The following is a 14418-nucleotide window of genomic DNA, read 5'->3' as shown; positions in this document are numbered from 1 at the left end:
CCCCCCCCCCCCCACCCCCCCCCCCCCCCACCCCCCCCCCCCCCCACCCCCCCCCCCCCCCACCCCCCCCCCCCCCCACCCCCCCCCCCCCCCACCCCCCCCCCCCCCCACCCCCCCCCCCCCCCACCCCCCCCCCCCCCCACCCCCCCCCCCCCCCACCCCCCCCCCCCCCCACCCCCCCCCCCCCCCACCCCCCCCCCCCCCCACCCCCCCCCCCCCCCACCCCCCCCCCCCCCCACCCCCCCCCCCCCCCACCCCCCCCCCCCCCCACCCCCCCCCCCCCCCACCCCCCCCCCCCCCCACCCCCCCCCCCCCCCACCCCCCCCCCCCCCCACCCCCCCCCCCCCCCACCCCCCCCCCCCCCCACCCCCCCCCCCCCCCACCCCCCCCCCCCCCCACCCCCCCCCCCCCCCACCCCCCCCCCCCCCCACCCCCCCCCCCCCCCACCCCCCCCCCCCCCCACCCCCCCCCCCCCCCACCCCCCCCCCCCCCCACCCCCCCCCCCCCCCACCCCCCCCCCCCCCCACCCCCCCCCCCCCCCACCCCCCCCCCCCCCCACCCCCCCCCCCCCCCACCCCCCCCCCCCCCCACCCCCCCCCCCCCCCACCCCCCCCCCCCCCCACCCCCCCCCCCCCCCACCCCCCCCCCCCCCCACCCCCCCCCCCCCCCACCCCCCCCCCCCCCCACCCCCCCCCCCCCCCACCCCCCCCCCCCCCCACCCCCCCCCCCCCCCACCCCCCCCCCCCCCCACCCCCCCCCCCCCCCACCCCCCCCCCCCCCCACCCCCCCCCCCCCCCACCCCCCCCCCCCCCCACCCCCCCCCCCCCCCACCCCCCCCCCCCCCCACCCCCCCCCCCCCCCACCCCCCCCCCCCCCCACCCCCCCCCCCCCCCACCCCCCCCCCCCCCCACCCCCCCCCCCCCCCACCCCCCCCCCCCCCCACCCCCCCCCCCCCCCACCCCCCCCCCCCCCCACCCCCCCCCCCCCCCACCCCCCCCCCCCCCCACCCCCCCCCCCCCCCACCCCCCCCCCCCCCCACCCCCCCCCCCCCCCACCCCCCCCCCCCCCCACCCCCCCCCCCCCCCACCCCCCCCCCCCCCCACCCCCCCCCCCCCCCACCCCCCCCCCCCCCCACCCCCCCCCCCCCCCACCCCCCCCCCCCCCCACCCCCCCCCCCCCCCACCCCCCCCCCCCCCCACCCCCCCCCCCCCCCACCCCCCCCCCCCCCCACCCCCCCCCCCCCCCACCCCCCCCCCCCCCCACCCCCCCCCCCCCCCACCCCCCCCCCCCCCCACCCCCCCCCCCCCCCACCCCCCCCCCCCCCCACCCCCCCCCCCCCCCACCCCCCCCCCCCCCCACCCCCCCCCCCCCCCACCCCCCCCCCCCCCCACCCCCCCCCCCCCCCACCCCCCCCCCCCCCCACCCCCCCCCCCCCCCACCCCCCCCCCCCCCCACCCCCCCCCCCCCCCACCCCCCCCCCCCCCCACCCCCCCCCCCCCCCACCCCCCCCCCCCCCCACCCCCCCCCCCCCCCACCCCCCCCCCCCCCCACCCCCCCCCCCCCCCACCCCCCCCCCCCCCCACCCCCCCCCCCCCCCACCCCCCCCCCCCCCCACCCCCCCCCCCCCCCACCCCCCCCCCCCCCCACCCCCCCCCCCCCCCACCCCCCCCCCCCCCCACCCCCCCCCCCCCCCACCCCCCCCCCCCCCCACCCCCCCCCCCCCCCACCCCCCCCCCCCCCCACCCCCCCCCCCCCCCACCCCCCCCCCCCCCCACCCCCCCCCCCCCCCACCCCCCCCCCCCCCCACCCCCCCCCCCCCCCACCCCCCCCCCCCCCCACCCCCCCCCCCCCCCACCCCCCCCCCCCCCCACCCCCCCCCCCCCCCACCCCCCCCCCCCCCCACCCCCCCCCCCCCCCACCCCCCCCCCCCCCCACCCCCCCCCCCCCCCACCCCCCCCCCCCCCCACCCCCCCCCCCCCCCACCCCCCCCCCCCCCCACCCCCCCCCCCCCCCACCCCCCCCCCCCCCCACCCCCCCCCCCCCCCACCCCCCCCCCCCCCCACCCCCCCCCCCCCCCACCCCCCCCCCCCCCCACCCCCCCCCCCCCCCACCCCCCCCCCCCCCCACCCCCCCCCCCCCCCACCCCCCCCCCCCCCCACCCCCCCCCCCCCCCACCCCCCCCCCCCCCCACCCCCCCCCCCCCCCACCCCCCCCCCCCCCCACCCCCCCCCCCCCCCACCCCCCCCCCCCCCCACCCCCCCCCCCCCCCACCCCCCCCCCCCCCCACCCCCCCCCCCCCCCACCCCCCCCCCCCCCCACCCCCCCCCCCCCCCACCCCCCCCCCCCCCCACCCCCCCCCCCCCCCACCCCCCCCCCCCCCCACCCCCCCCCCCCCCCACCCCCCCCCCCCCCCACCCCCCCCCCCCCCCACCCCCCCCCCCCCCCACCCCCCCCCCCCCCCACCCCCCCCCCCCCCCACCCCCCCCCCCCCCCACCCCCCCCCCCCCCCACCCCCCCCCCCCCCCACCCCCCCCCCCCCCCACCCCCCCCCCCCCCCACCCCCCCCCCCCCCCACCCCCCCCCCCCCCCACCCCCCCCCCCCCCCACCCCCCCCCCCCCCCACCCCCCCCCCCCCCCACCCCCCCCCCCCCCCACCCCCCCCCCCCCCCACCCCCCCCCCCCCCCACCCCCCCCCCCCCCCACCCCCCCCCCCCCCCACCCCCCCCCCCCCCCACCCCCCCCCCCCCCCACCCCCCCCCCCCCCCACCCCCCCCCCCCCCCACCCCCCCCCCCCCCCACCCCCCCCCCCCCCCACCCCCCCCCCCCCCCACCCCCCCCCCCCCCCACCCCCCCCCCCCCCCACCCCCCCCCCCCCCCACCCCCCCCCCCCCCCACCCCCCCCCCCCCCCACCCCCCCCCCCCCCCACCCCCCCCCCCCCCCACCCCCCCCCCCCCCCACCCCCCCCCCCCCCCACCCCCCCCCCCCCCCACCCCCCCCCCCCCCCACCCCCCCCCCCCCCCACCCCCCCCCCCCCCCACCCCCCCCCCCCCCCACCCCCCCCCCCCCCCACCCCCCCCCCCCCCCACCCCCCCCCCCCCCCACCCCCCCCCCCCCCCACCCCCCCCCCCCCCCACCCCCCCCCCCCCCCACCCCCCCCCCCCCCCACCCCCCCCCCCCCCCACCCCCCCCCCCCCCCACCCCCCCCCCCCCCCACCCCCCCCCCCCCCCACCCCCCCCCCCCCCCACCCCCCCCCCCCCCCACCCCCCCCCCCCCCCACCCCCCCCCCCCCCCACCCCCCCCCCCCCCCACCCCCCCCCCCCCCCACCCCCCCCCCCCCCCACCCCCCCCCCCCCCCACCCCCCCCCCCCCCCACCCCCCCCCCCCCCCACCCCCCCCCCCCCCCACCCCCCCCCCCCCCCACCCCCCCCCCCCCCCACCCCCCCCCCCCCCCACCCCCCCCCCCCCCCACCCCCCCCCCCCCCCACCCCCCCCCCCCCCCACCCCCCCCCCCCCCCACCCCCCCCCCCCCCCACCCCCCCCCCCCCCCACCCCCCCCCCCCCCCACCCCCCCCCCCCCCCACCCCCCCCCCCCCCCACCCCCCCCCCCCCCCACCCCCCCCCCCCCCCACCCCCCCCCCCCCCCACCCCCCCCCCCCCCCACCCCCCCCCCCCCCCACCCCCCCCCCCCCCCACCCCCCCCCCCCCCCACCCCCCCCCCCCCCCACCCCCCCCCCCCCCCACCCCCCCCCCCCCCCACCCCCCCCCCCCCCCACCCCCCCCCCCCCCCACCCCCCCCCCCCCCCACCCCCCCCCCCCCCCACCCCCCCCCCCCCCCACCCCCCCCCCCCCCCACCCCCCCCCCCCCCCACCCCCCCCCCCCCCCACCCCCCCCCCCCCCCACCCCCCCCCCCCCCCACCCCCCCCCCCCCCCACCCCCCCCCCCCCCCACCCCCCCCCCCCCCCACCCCCCCCCCCCCCCACCCCCCCCCCCCCCCACCCCCCCCCCCCCCCACCCCCCCCCCCCCCCACCCCCCCCCCCCCCCACCCCCCCCCCCCCCCACCCCCCCCCCCCCCCACCCCCCCCCCCCCCCACCCCCCCCCCCCCCCACCCCCCCCCCCCCCCACCCCCCCCCCCCCCCACCCCCCCCCCCCCCCACCCCCCCCCCCCCCCACCCCCCCCCCCCCCCACCCCCCCCCCCCCCCACCCCCCCCCCCCCCCACCCCCCCCCCCCCCCACCCCCCCCCCCCCCCACCCCCCCCCCCCCCCACCCCCCCCCCCCCCCACCCCCCCCCCCCCCCACCCCCCCCCCCCCCCACCCCCCCCCCCCCCCACCCCCCCCCCCCCCCACCCCCCCCCCCCCCCACCCCCCCCCCCCCCCACCCCCCCCCCCCCCCACCCCCCCCCCCCCCCACCCCCCCCCCCCCCCACCCCCCCCCCCCCCCACCCCCCCCCCCCCCCACCCCCCCCCCCCCCCACCCCCCCCCCCCCCCACCCCCCCCCCCCCCCACCCCCCCCCCCCCCCACCCCCCCCCCCCCCCACCCCCCCCCCCCCCCACCCCCCCCCCCCCCCACCCCCCCCCCCCCCCACCCCCCCCCCCCCCCACCCCCCCCCCCCCCCACCCCCCCCCCCCCCCACCCCCCCCCCCCCCCACCCCCCCCCCCCCCCACCCCCCCCCCCCCCCACCCCCCCCCCCCCCCACCCCCCCCCCCCCCCACCCCCCCCCCCCCCCACCCCCCCCCCCCCCCACCCCCCCCCCCCCCCACCCCCCCCCCCCCCCACCCCCCCCCCCCCCCACCCCCCCCCCCCCCCACCCCCCCCCCCCCCCACCCCCCCCCCCCCCCACCCCCCCCCCCCCCCACCCCCCCCCCCCCCCACCCCCCCCCCCCCCCACCCCCCCCCCCCCCCACCCCCCCCCCCCCCCACCCCCCCCCCCCCCCACCCCCCCCCCCCCCCACCCCCCCCCCCCCCCACCCCCCCCCCCCCCCACCCCCCCCCCCCCCCACCCCCCCCCCCCCCCACCCCCCCCCCCCCCCACCCCCCCCCCCCCCCACCCCCCCCCCCCCCCACCCCCCCCCCCCCCCACCCCCCCCCCCCCCCACCCCCCCCCCCCCCCACCCCCCCCCCCCCCCACCCCCCCCCCCCCCCACCCCCCCCCCCCCCCACCCCCCCCCCCCCCCACCCCCCCCCCCCCCCACCCCCCCCCCCCCCCACCCCCCCCCCCCCCCACCCCCCCCCCCCCCCACCCCCCCCCCCCCCCACCCCCCCCCCCCCCCACCCCCCCCCCCCCCCACCCCCCCCCCCCCCCACCCCCCCCCCCCCCCACCCCCCCCCCCCCCCACCCCCCCCCCCCCCCACCCCCCCCCCCCCCCACCCCCCCCCCCCCCCACCCCCCCCCCCCCCCACCCCCCCCCCCCCCCACCCCCCCCCCCCCCCACCCCCCCCCCCCCCCACCCCCCCCCCCCCCCACCCCCCCCCCCCCCCACCCCCCCCCCCCCCCACCCCCCCCCCCCCCCACCCCCCCCCCCCCCCACCCCCCCCCCCCCCCACCCCCCCCCCCCCCCACCCCCCCCCCCCCCCACCCCCCCCCCCCCCCACCCCCCCCCCCCCCCACCCCCCCCCCCCCCCACCCCCCCCCCCCCCCACCCCCCCCCCCCCCCACCCCCCCCCCCCCCCACCCCCCCCCCCCCCCACCCCCCCCCCCCCCCACCCCCCCCCCCCCCCACCCCCCCCCCCCCCCACCCCCCCCCCCCCCCACCCCCCCCCCCCCCCACCCCCCCCCCCCCCCACCCCCCCCCCCCCCCACCCCCCCCCCCCCCCACCCCCCCCCCCCCCCACCCCCCCCCCCCCCCACCCCCCCCCCCCCCCACCCCCCCCCCCCCCCACCCCCCCCCCCCCCCACCCCCCCCCCCCCCCACCCCCCCCCCCCCCCACCCCCCCCCCCCCCCACCCCCCCCCCCCCCCACCCCCCCCCCCCCCCACCCCCCCCCCCCCCCACCCCCCCCCCCCCCCACCCCCCCCCCCCCCCACCCCCCCCCCCCCCCACCCCCCCCCCCCCCCACCCCCCCCCCCCCCCACCCCCCCCCCCCCCCACCCCCCCCCCCCCCCACCCCCCCCCCCCCCCACCCCCCCCCCCCCCCACCCCCCCCCCCCCCCACCCCCCCCCCCCCCCACCCCCCCCCCCCCCCACCCCCCCCCCCCCCCACCCCCCCCCCCCCCCACCCCCCCCCCCCCCCACCCCCCCCCCCCCCCACCCCCCCCCCCCCCCACCCCCCCCCCCCCCCACCCCCCCCCCCCCCCACCCCCCCCCCCCCCCACCCCCCCCCCCCCCCACCCCCCCCCCCCCCCACCCCCCCCCCCCCCCACCCCCCCCCCCCCCCACCCCCCCCCCCCCCCACCCCCCCCCCCCCCCACCCCCCCCCCCCCCCACCCCCCCCCCCCCCCACCCCCCCCCCCCCCCACCCCCCCCCCCCCCCACCCCCCCCCCCCCCCACCCCCCCCCCCCCCCACCCCCCCCCCCCCCCACCCCCCCCCCCCCCCACCCCCCCCCCCCCCCACCCCCCCCCCCCCCCACCCCCCCCCCCCCCCACCCCCCCCCCCCCCCACCCCCCCCCCCCCCCACCCCCCCCCCCCCCCACCCCCCCCCCCCCCCACCCCCCCCCCCCCCCACCCCCCCCCCCCCCCACCCCCCCCCCCCCCCACCCCCCCCCCCCCCCACCCCCCCCCCCCCCCACCCCCCCCCCCCCCCACCCCCCCCCCCCCCCACCCCCCCCCCCCCCCACCCCCCCCCCCCCCCACCCCCCCCCCCCCCCACCCCCCCCCCCCCCCACCCCCCCCCCCCCCCACCCCCCCCCCCCCCCACCCCCCCCCCCCCCCACCCCCCCCCCCCCCCACCCCCCCCCCCCCCCACCCCCCCCCCCCCCCACCCCCCCCCCCCCCCACCCCCCCCCCCCCCCACCCCCCCCCCCCCCCACCCCCCCCCCCCCCCACCCCCCCCCCCCCCCACCCCCCCCCCCCCCCACCCCCCCCCCCCCCCACCCCCCCCCCCCCCCACCCCCCCCCCCCCCCACCCCCCCCCCCCCCCACCCCCCCCCCCCCCCACCCCCCCCCCCCCCCACCCCCCCCCCCCCCCACCCCCCCCCCCCCCCACCCCCCCCCCCCCCCACCCCCCCCCCCCCCCACCCCCCCCCCCCCCCACCCCCCCCCCCCCCCACCCCCCCCCCCCCCCACCCCCCCCCCCCCCCACCCCCCCCCCCCCCCACCCCCCCCCCCCCCCACCCCCCCCCCCCCCCACCCCCCCCCCCCCCCACCCCCCCCCCCCCCCACCCCCCCCCCCCCCCACCCCCCCCCCCCCCCACCCCCCCCCCCCCCCACCCCCCCCCCCCCCCACCCCCCCCCCCCCCCACCCCCCCCCCCCCCCACCCCCCCCCCCCCCCACCCCCCCCCCCCCCCACCCCCCCCCCCCCCCACCCCCCCCCCCCCCCACCCCCCCCCCCCCCCACCCCCCCCCCCCCCCACCCCCCCCCCCCCCCACCCCCCCCCCCCCCCACCCCCCCCCCCCCCCACCCCCCCCCCCCCCCACCCCCCCCCCCCCCCACCCCCCCCCCCCCCCACCCCCCCCCCCCCCCACCCCCCCCCCCCCCCACCCCCCCCCCCCCCCACCCCCCCCCCCCCCCACCCCCCCCCCCCCCCACCCCCCCCCCCCCCCACCCCCCCCCCCCCCCACCCCCCCCCCCCCCCACCCCCCCCCCCCCCCACCCCCCCCCCCCCCCACCCCCCCCCCCCCCCACCCCCCCCCCCCCCCACCCCCCCCCCCCCCCACCCCCCCCCCCCCCCACCCCCCCCCCCCCCCACCCCCCCCCCCCCCCACCCCCCCCCCCCCCCACCCCCCCCCCCCCCCACCCCCCCCCCCCCCCACCCCCCCCCCCCCCCACCCCCCCCCCCCCCCACCCCCCCCCCCCCCCACCCCCCCCCCCCCCCACCCCCCCCCCCCCCCACCCCCCCCCCCCCCCACCCCCCCCCCCCCCCACCCCCCCCCCCCCCCACCCCCCCCCCCCCCCACCCCCCCCCCCCCCCACCCCCCCCCCCCCCCACCCCCCCCCCCCCCCACCCCCCCCCCCCCCCACCCCCCCCCCCCCCCACCCCCCCCCCCCCCCACCCCCCCCCCCCCCCACCCCCCCCCCCCCCCACCCCCCCCCCCCCCCACCCCCCCCCCCCCCCACCCCCCCCCCCCCCCACCCCCCCCCCCCCCCACCCCCCCCCCCCCCCACCCCCCCCCCCCCCCACCCCCCCCCCCCCCCACCCCCCCCCCCCCCCACCCCCCCCCCCCCCCACCCCCCCCCCCCCCCACCCCCCCCCCCCCCCACCCCCCCCCCCCCCCACCCCCCCCCCCCCCCACCCCCCCCCCCCCCCACCCCCCCCCCCCCCCACCCCCCCCCCCCCCCACCCCCCCCCCCCCCCACCCCCCCCCCCCCCCACCCCCCCCCCCCCCCACCCCCCCCCCCCCCCACCCCCCCCCCCCCCCACCCCCCCCCCCCCCCACCCCCCCCCCCCCCCACCCCCCCCCCCCCCCACCCCCCCCCCCCCCCACCCCCCCCCCCCCCCACCCCCCCCCCCCCCCACCCCCCCCCCCCCCCACCCCCCCCCCCCCCCACCCCCCCCCCCCCCCACCCCCCCCCCCCCCCACCCCCCCCCCCCCCCACCCCCCCCCCCCCCCACCCCCCCCCCCCCCCACCCCCCCCCCCCCCCACCCCCCCCCCCCCCCACCCCCCCCCCCCCCCACCCCCCCCCCCCCCCACCCCCCCCCCCCCCCACCCCCCCCCCCCCCCACCCCCCCCCCCCCCCACCCCCCCCCCCCCCCACCCCCCCCCCCCCCCACCCCCCCCCCCCCCCACCCCCCCCCCCCCCCACCCCCCCCCCCCCCCACCCCCCCCCCCCCCCACCCCCCCCCCCCCCCACCCCCCCCCCCCCCCACCCCCCCCCCCCCCCACCCCCCCCCCCCCCCACCCCCCCCCCCCCCCACCCCCCCCCCCCCCCACCCCCCCCCCCCCCCACCCCCCCCCCCCCCCACCCCCCCCCCCCCCCACCCCCCCCCCCCCCCACCCCCCCCCCCCCCCACCCCCCCCCCCCCCCACCCCCCCCCCCCCCCACCCCCCCCCCCCCCCACCCCCCCCCCCCCCCACCCCCCCCCCCCCCCACCCCCCCCCCCCCCCACCCCCCCCCCCCCCCACCCCCCCCCCCCCCCACCCCCCCCCCCCCCCACCCCCCCCCCCCCCCACCCCCCCCCCCCCCCACCCCCCCCCCCCCCCACCCCCCCCCCCCCCCACCCCCCCCCCCCCCCACCCCCCCCCCCCCCCACCCCCCCCCCCCCCCACCCCCCCCCCCCCCCACCCCCCCCCCCCCCCACCCCCCCCCCCCCCCACCCCCCCCCCCCCCCACCCCCCCCCCCCCCCACCCCCCCCCCCCCCCACCCCCCCCCCCCCCCACCCCCCCCCCCCCCCACCCCCCCCCCCCCCCACCCCCCCCCCCCCCCACCCCCCCCCCCCCCCACCCCCCCCCCCCCCCACCCCCCCCCCCCCCCACCCCCCCCCCCCCCCACCCCCCCCCCCCCCCACCCCCCCCCCCCCCCACCCCCCCCCCCCCCCACCCCCCCCCCCCCCCACCCCCCCCCCCCCCCACCCCCCCCCCCCCCCACCCCCCCCCCCCCCCACCCCCCCCCCCCCCCACCCCCCCCCCCCCCCACCCCCCCCCCCCCCCACCCCCCCCCCCCCCCACCCCCCCCCCCCCCCACCCCCCCCCCCCCCCACCCCCCCCCCCCCCCACCCCCCCCCCCCCCCACCCCCCCCCCCCCCCACCCCCCCCCCCCCCCACCCCCCCCCCCCCCCACCCCCCCCCCCCCCCACCCCCCCCCCCCCCCACCCCCCCCCCCCCCCACCCCCCCCCCCCCCCACCCCCCCCCCCCCCCACCCCCCCCCCCCCCCACCCCCCCCCCCCCCCACCCCCCCCCCCCCCCACCCCCCCCCCCCCCCACCCCCCCCCCCCCCCACCCCCCCCCCCCCCCACCCCCCCCCCCCCCCACCCCCCCCCCCCCCCACCCCCCCCCCCCCCCACCCCCCCCCCCCCCCACCCCCCCCCCCCCCCACCCCCCCCCCCCCCCACCCCCCCCCCCCCCCACCCCCCCCCCCCCCCACCCCCCCCCCCCCCCACCCCCCCCCCCCCCCACCCCCCCCCCCCCCCACCCCCCCCCCCCCCCACCCCCCCCCCCCCCCACCCCCCCCCCCCCCCACCCCCCCCCCCCCCCACCCCCCCCCCCCCCCACCCCCCCCCCCCCCCACCCCCCCCCCCCCCCACCCCCCCCCCCCCCCACCCCCCCCCCCCCCCACCCCCCCCCCCCCCCACCCCCCCCCCCCCCCACCCCCCCCCCCCCCCACCCCCCCCCCCCCCCACCCCCCCCCCCCCCCACCCCCCCCCCCCCCCACCCCCCCCCCCCCCCACCCCCCCCCCCCCCCACCCCCCCCCCCCCCCACCCCCCCCCCCCCCCACCCCCCCCCCCCCCCACCCCCCCCCCCCCCCACCCCCCCCCCCCCCCACCCCCCCCCCCCCCCACCCCCCCCCCCCCCCACCCCCCCCCCCCCCCACCCCCCCCCCCCCCCACCCCCCCCCCCCCCCACCCCCCCCCCCCCCCACCCCCCCCCCCCCCCACCCCCCCCCCCCCCCACCCCCCCCCCCCCCCACCCCCCCCCCCCCCCACCCCCCCCCCCCCCCACCCCCCCCCCCCCCCACCCCCCCCCCCCCCCACCCCCCCCCCCCCCCACCCCCCCCCCCCCCCACCCCCCCCCCCCCCCACCCCCCCCCCCCCCCACCCCCCCCCCCCCCCACCCCCCCCCCCCCCCACCCCCCCCCCCCCCCACCCCCCCCCCCCCCCACCCCCCCCCCCCCCCACCCCCCCCCCCCCCCACCCCCCCCCCCCCCCACCCCCCCCCCCCCCCACCCCCCCCCCCCCCCACCCCCCCCCCCCCCCACCCCCCCCCCCCCCCACCCCCCCCCCCCCCCACCCCCCCCCCCCCCCACCCCCCCCCCCCCCCACCCCCCCCCCCCCCCACCCCCCCCCCCCCCCACCCCCCCCCCCCCCCACCCCCCCCCCCCCCCACCCCCCCCCCCCCCCACCCCCCCCCCCCCCCACCCCCCCCCCCCCCCACCCCCCCCCCCCCCCACCCCCCCCCCCCCCCACCCCCCCCCCCCCCCACCCCCCCCCCCCCCCACCCCCCCCCCCCCCCACCCCCCCCCCCCCCCACCCCCCCCCCCCCCCACCCCCCCCCCCCCCCACCCCCCCCCCCCCCCACCCCCCCCCCCCCCCACCCCCCCCCCCCCCCACCCCCCCCCCCCCCCACCCCCCCCCCCCCCCACCCCCCCCCCCCCCCACCCCCCCCCCCCCCCACCCCCCCCCCCCCCCACCCCCCCCCCCCCCCACCCCCCCCCCCCCCCACCCCCCCCCCCCCCCACCCCCCCCCCCCCCCACCCCCCCCCCCCCCCACCCCCCCCCCCCCCCACCCCCCCCCCCCCCCACCCCCCCCCCCCCCCACCCCCCCCCCCCCCCACCCCCCCCCCCCCCCACCCCCCCCCCCCCCCACCCCCCCCCCCCCCCACCCCCCCCCCCCCCCACCCCCCCCCCCCCCCACCCCCCCCCCCCCCCACCCCCCCCCCCCCCCACCCCCCCCCCCCCCCACCCCCCCCCCCCCCCACCCCCCCCCCCCCCCACCCCCCCCCCCCCCCACCCCCCCCCCCCCCCACCCCCCCCCCCCCCCACCCCCCCCCCCCCCCACCCCCCCCCCCCCCCACCCCCCCCCCCCCCCACCCCCCCCCCCCCCCACCCCCCCCCCCCCCCACCCCCCCCCCCCCCCACCCCCCCCCCCCCCCACCCCCCCCCCCCCCCACCCCCCCCCCCCCCCACCCCCCCCCCCCCCCACCCCCCCCCCCCCCCACCCCCCCCCCCCCCCACCCCCCCCCCCCCCCACCCCCCCCCCCCCCCACCCCCCCCCCCCCCCACCCCCCCCCCCCCCCACCCCCCCCCCCCCCCACCCCCCCCCCCCCCCACCCCCCCCCCCCCCCACCCCCCCCCCCCCCCACCCCCCCCCCCCCCCACCCCCCCCCCCCCCCACCCCCCCCCCCCCCCACCCCCCCCCCCCCCCACCCCCCCCCCCCCCCACCCCCCCCCCCCCCCACCCCCCCCCCCCCCCACCCCCCCCCCCCCCCACCCCCCCCCCCCCCCACCCCCCCCCCCCCCCACCCCCCCCCCCCCCCACCCCCCCCCCCCCCCACCCCCCCCCCCCCCCACCCCCCCCCCCCCCCACCCCCCCCCCCCCCCACCCCCCCCCCCCCCCACCCCCCCCCCCCCCCACCCCCCCCCCCCCCCACCCCCCCCCCCCCCCACCCCCCCCCCCCCCCACCCCCCCCCCCCCCCACCCCCCCCCCCCCCCACCCCCCCCCCCCCCCACCCCCCCCCCCCCCCACCCCCCCCCCCCCCCACCCCCCCCCCCCCCCACCCCCCCCCCCCCCCACCCCCCCCCCCCCCCACCCCCCCCCCCCCCCACCCCCCCCCCCCCCCACCCCCCCCCCCCCCCACCCCCCCCCCCCCCCACCCCCCCCCCCCCCCACCCCCCCCCCCCCCCACCCCCCCCCCCCCCCACCCCCCCCCCCCCCCACCCCCCCCCCCCCCCACCCCCCCCCCCCCCCACCCCCCCCCCCCCCCACCCCCCCCCCCCCCCACCCCCCCCCCCCCCCACCCCCCCCCCCCCCCACCCCCCCCCCCCCCCACCCCCCCCCCCCCCCACCCCCCCCCCCCCCCACCCCCCCCCCCCCCCACCCCCCCCCCCCCCCACCCCCCCCCCCCCCCACCCCCCCCCCCCCCCACCCCCCCCCCCCCCCACCCCCCCCCCCCCCCACCCCCCCCCCCCCCCACCCCCCCCCCCCCCCACCCCCCCCCCCCCCCACCCCCCCCCCCCCCCACCCCCCCCCCCCCCCACCCCCCCCCCCCCCCACCCCCCCCCCCCCCCACCCCCCCCCCCCCCCACCCCCCCCCCCCCCCACCCCCCCCCCCCCCCACCCCCCCCCCCCCCCACCCCCCCCCCCCCCCACCCCCCCCCCCCCCCACCCCCCCCCCCCCCCACCCCCCCCCCCCCCCACCCCCCCCCCCCCCCACCCCCCCCCCCCCCCACCCCCCCCCCCCCCCACCCCCCCCCCCCCCCACCCCCCCCCCCCCCCACCCCCCCCCCCCCCCACCCCCCCCCCCCCCCACCCCCCCCCCCCCCCACCCCCCCCCCCCCCCACCCCCCCCCCCCCCCACCCCCCCCCCCCCCCACCCCCCCCCCCCCCCACCCCCCCCCCCCCCCACCCCCCCCCCCCCCCACCCCCCCCCCCCCCCACCCCCCCCCCCCCCCACCCCCCCCCCCCCCCACCCCCCCCCCCCCCCACCCCCCCCCCCCCCCACCCCCCCCCCCCCCCACCCCCCCCCCCCCCCACCCCCCCCCCCCCCCACCCCCCCCCCCCCCCACCCCCCCCCCCCCCCACCCCCCCCCCCCCCCACCCCCCCCCCCCCCCACCCCCCCCCCCCCCCACCCCCCCCCCCCCCCACCCCCCCCCCCCCCCACCCCCCCCCCCCCCCACCCCCCCCCCCCCCCACCCCCCCCCCCCCCCACCCCCCCCCCCCCCCACCCCCCCCCCCCCCCACCCCCCCCCCCCCCCACCCCCCCCCCCCCCCACCCCCCCCCCCCCCCACCCCCCCCCCCCCCCACCCCCCCCCCCCCCCACCCCCCCCCCCCCCCACCCCCCCCCCCCCCCACCCCCCCCCCCCCCCACCCCCCCCCCCCCCCACCCCCCCCCCCCCCCACCCCCCCCCCCCCCCACCCCCCCCCCCCCCCACCCCCCCCCCCCCCCACCCCCCCCCCCCCCCACCCCCCCCCCCCCCCACCCCCCCCCCCCCCCACCCCCCCCCCCCCCCACCCCCCCCCCCCCCCACCCCCCCCCCCCCCCACCCCCCCCCCCCCCCACCCCCCCCCCCCCCCACCCCCCCCCCCCCCCACCCCCCCCCCCCCCCACCCCCCCCCCCCCCCACCCCCCCCCCCCCCCACCCCCCCCCCCCCCCACCCCCCCCCCCCCCCACCCCCCCCCCCCCCCACCCCCCCCCCCCCCCACCCCCCCCCCCCCCCACCCCCCCCCCCCCCCACCCCCCCCCCCCCCCACCCCCCCCCCCCCCCACCCCCCCCCCCCCCCACCCCCCCCCCCCCCCACCCCCCCCCCCCCCCACCCCCCCCCCCCCCCACCCCCCCCCCCCCCCACCCCCCCCCCCCCCCACCCCCCCCCCCCCCCACCCCCCCCCCCCCCCACCCCCCCCCCCCCCCACCCCCCCCCCCCCCCACCCC

The sequence above is a fragment of the Sphaerodactylus townsendi genome, linkage group LG07 (assembly GCF_021028975.2).
Source record: "Sphaerodactylus townsendi isolate TG3544 linkage group LG07, MPM_Stown_v2.3, whole genome shotgun sequence".
NCBI classification, from domain to species: Eukaryota; Metazoa; Chordata; class Lepidosauria; order Squamata; family Sphaerodactylidae; genus Sphaerodactylus; species Sphaerodactylus townsendi.
Note: the sequence above shows the minus strand (reverse complement) of the source record.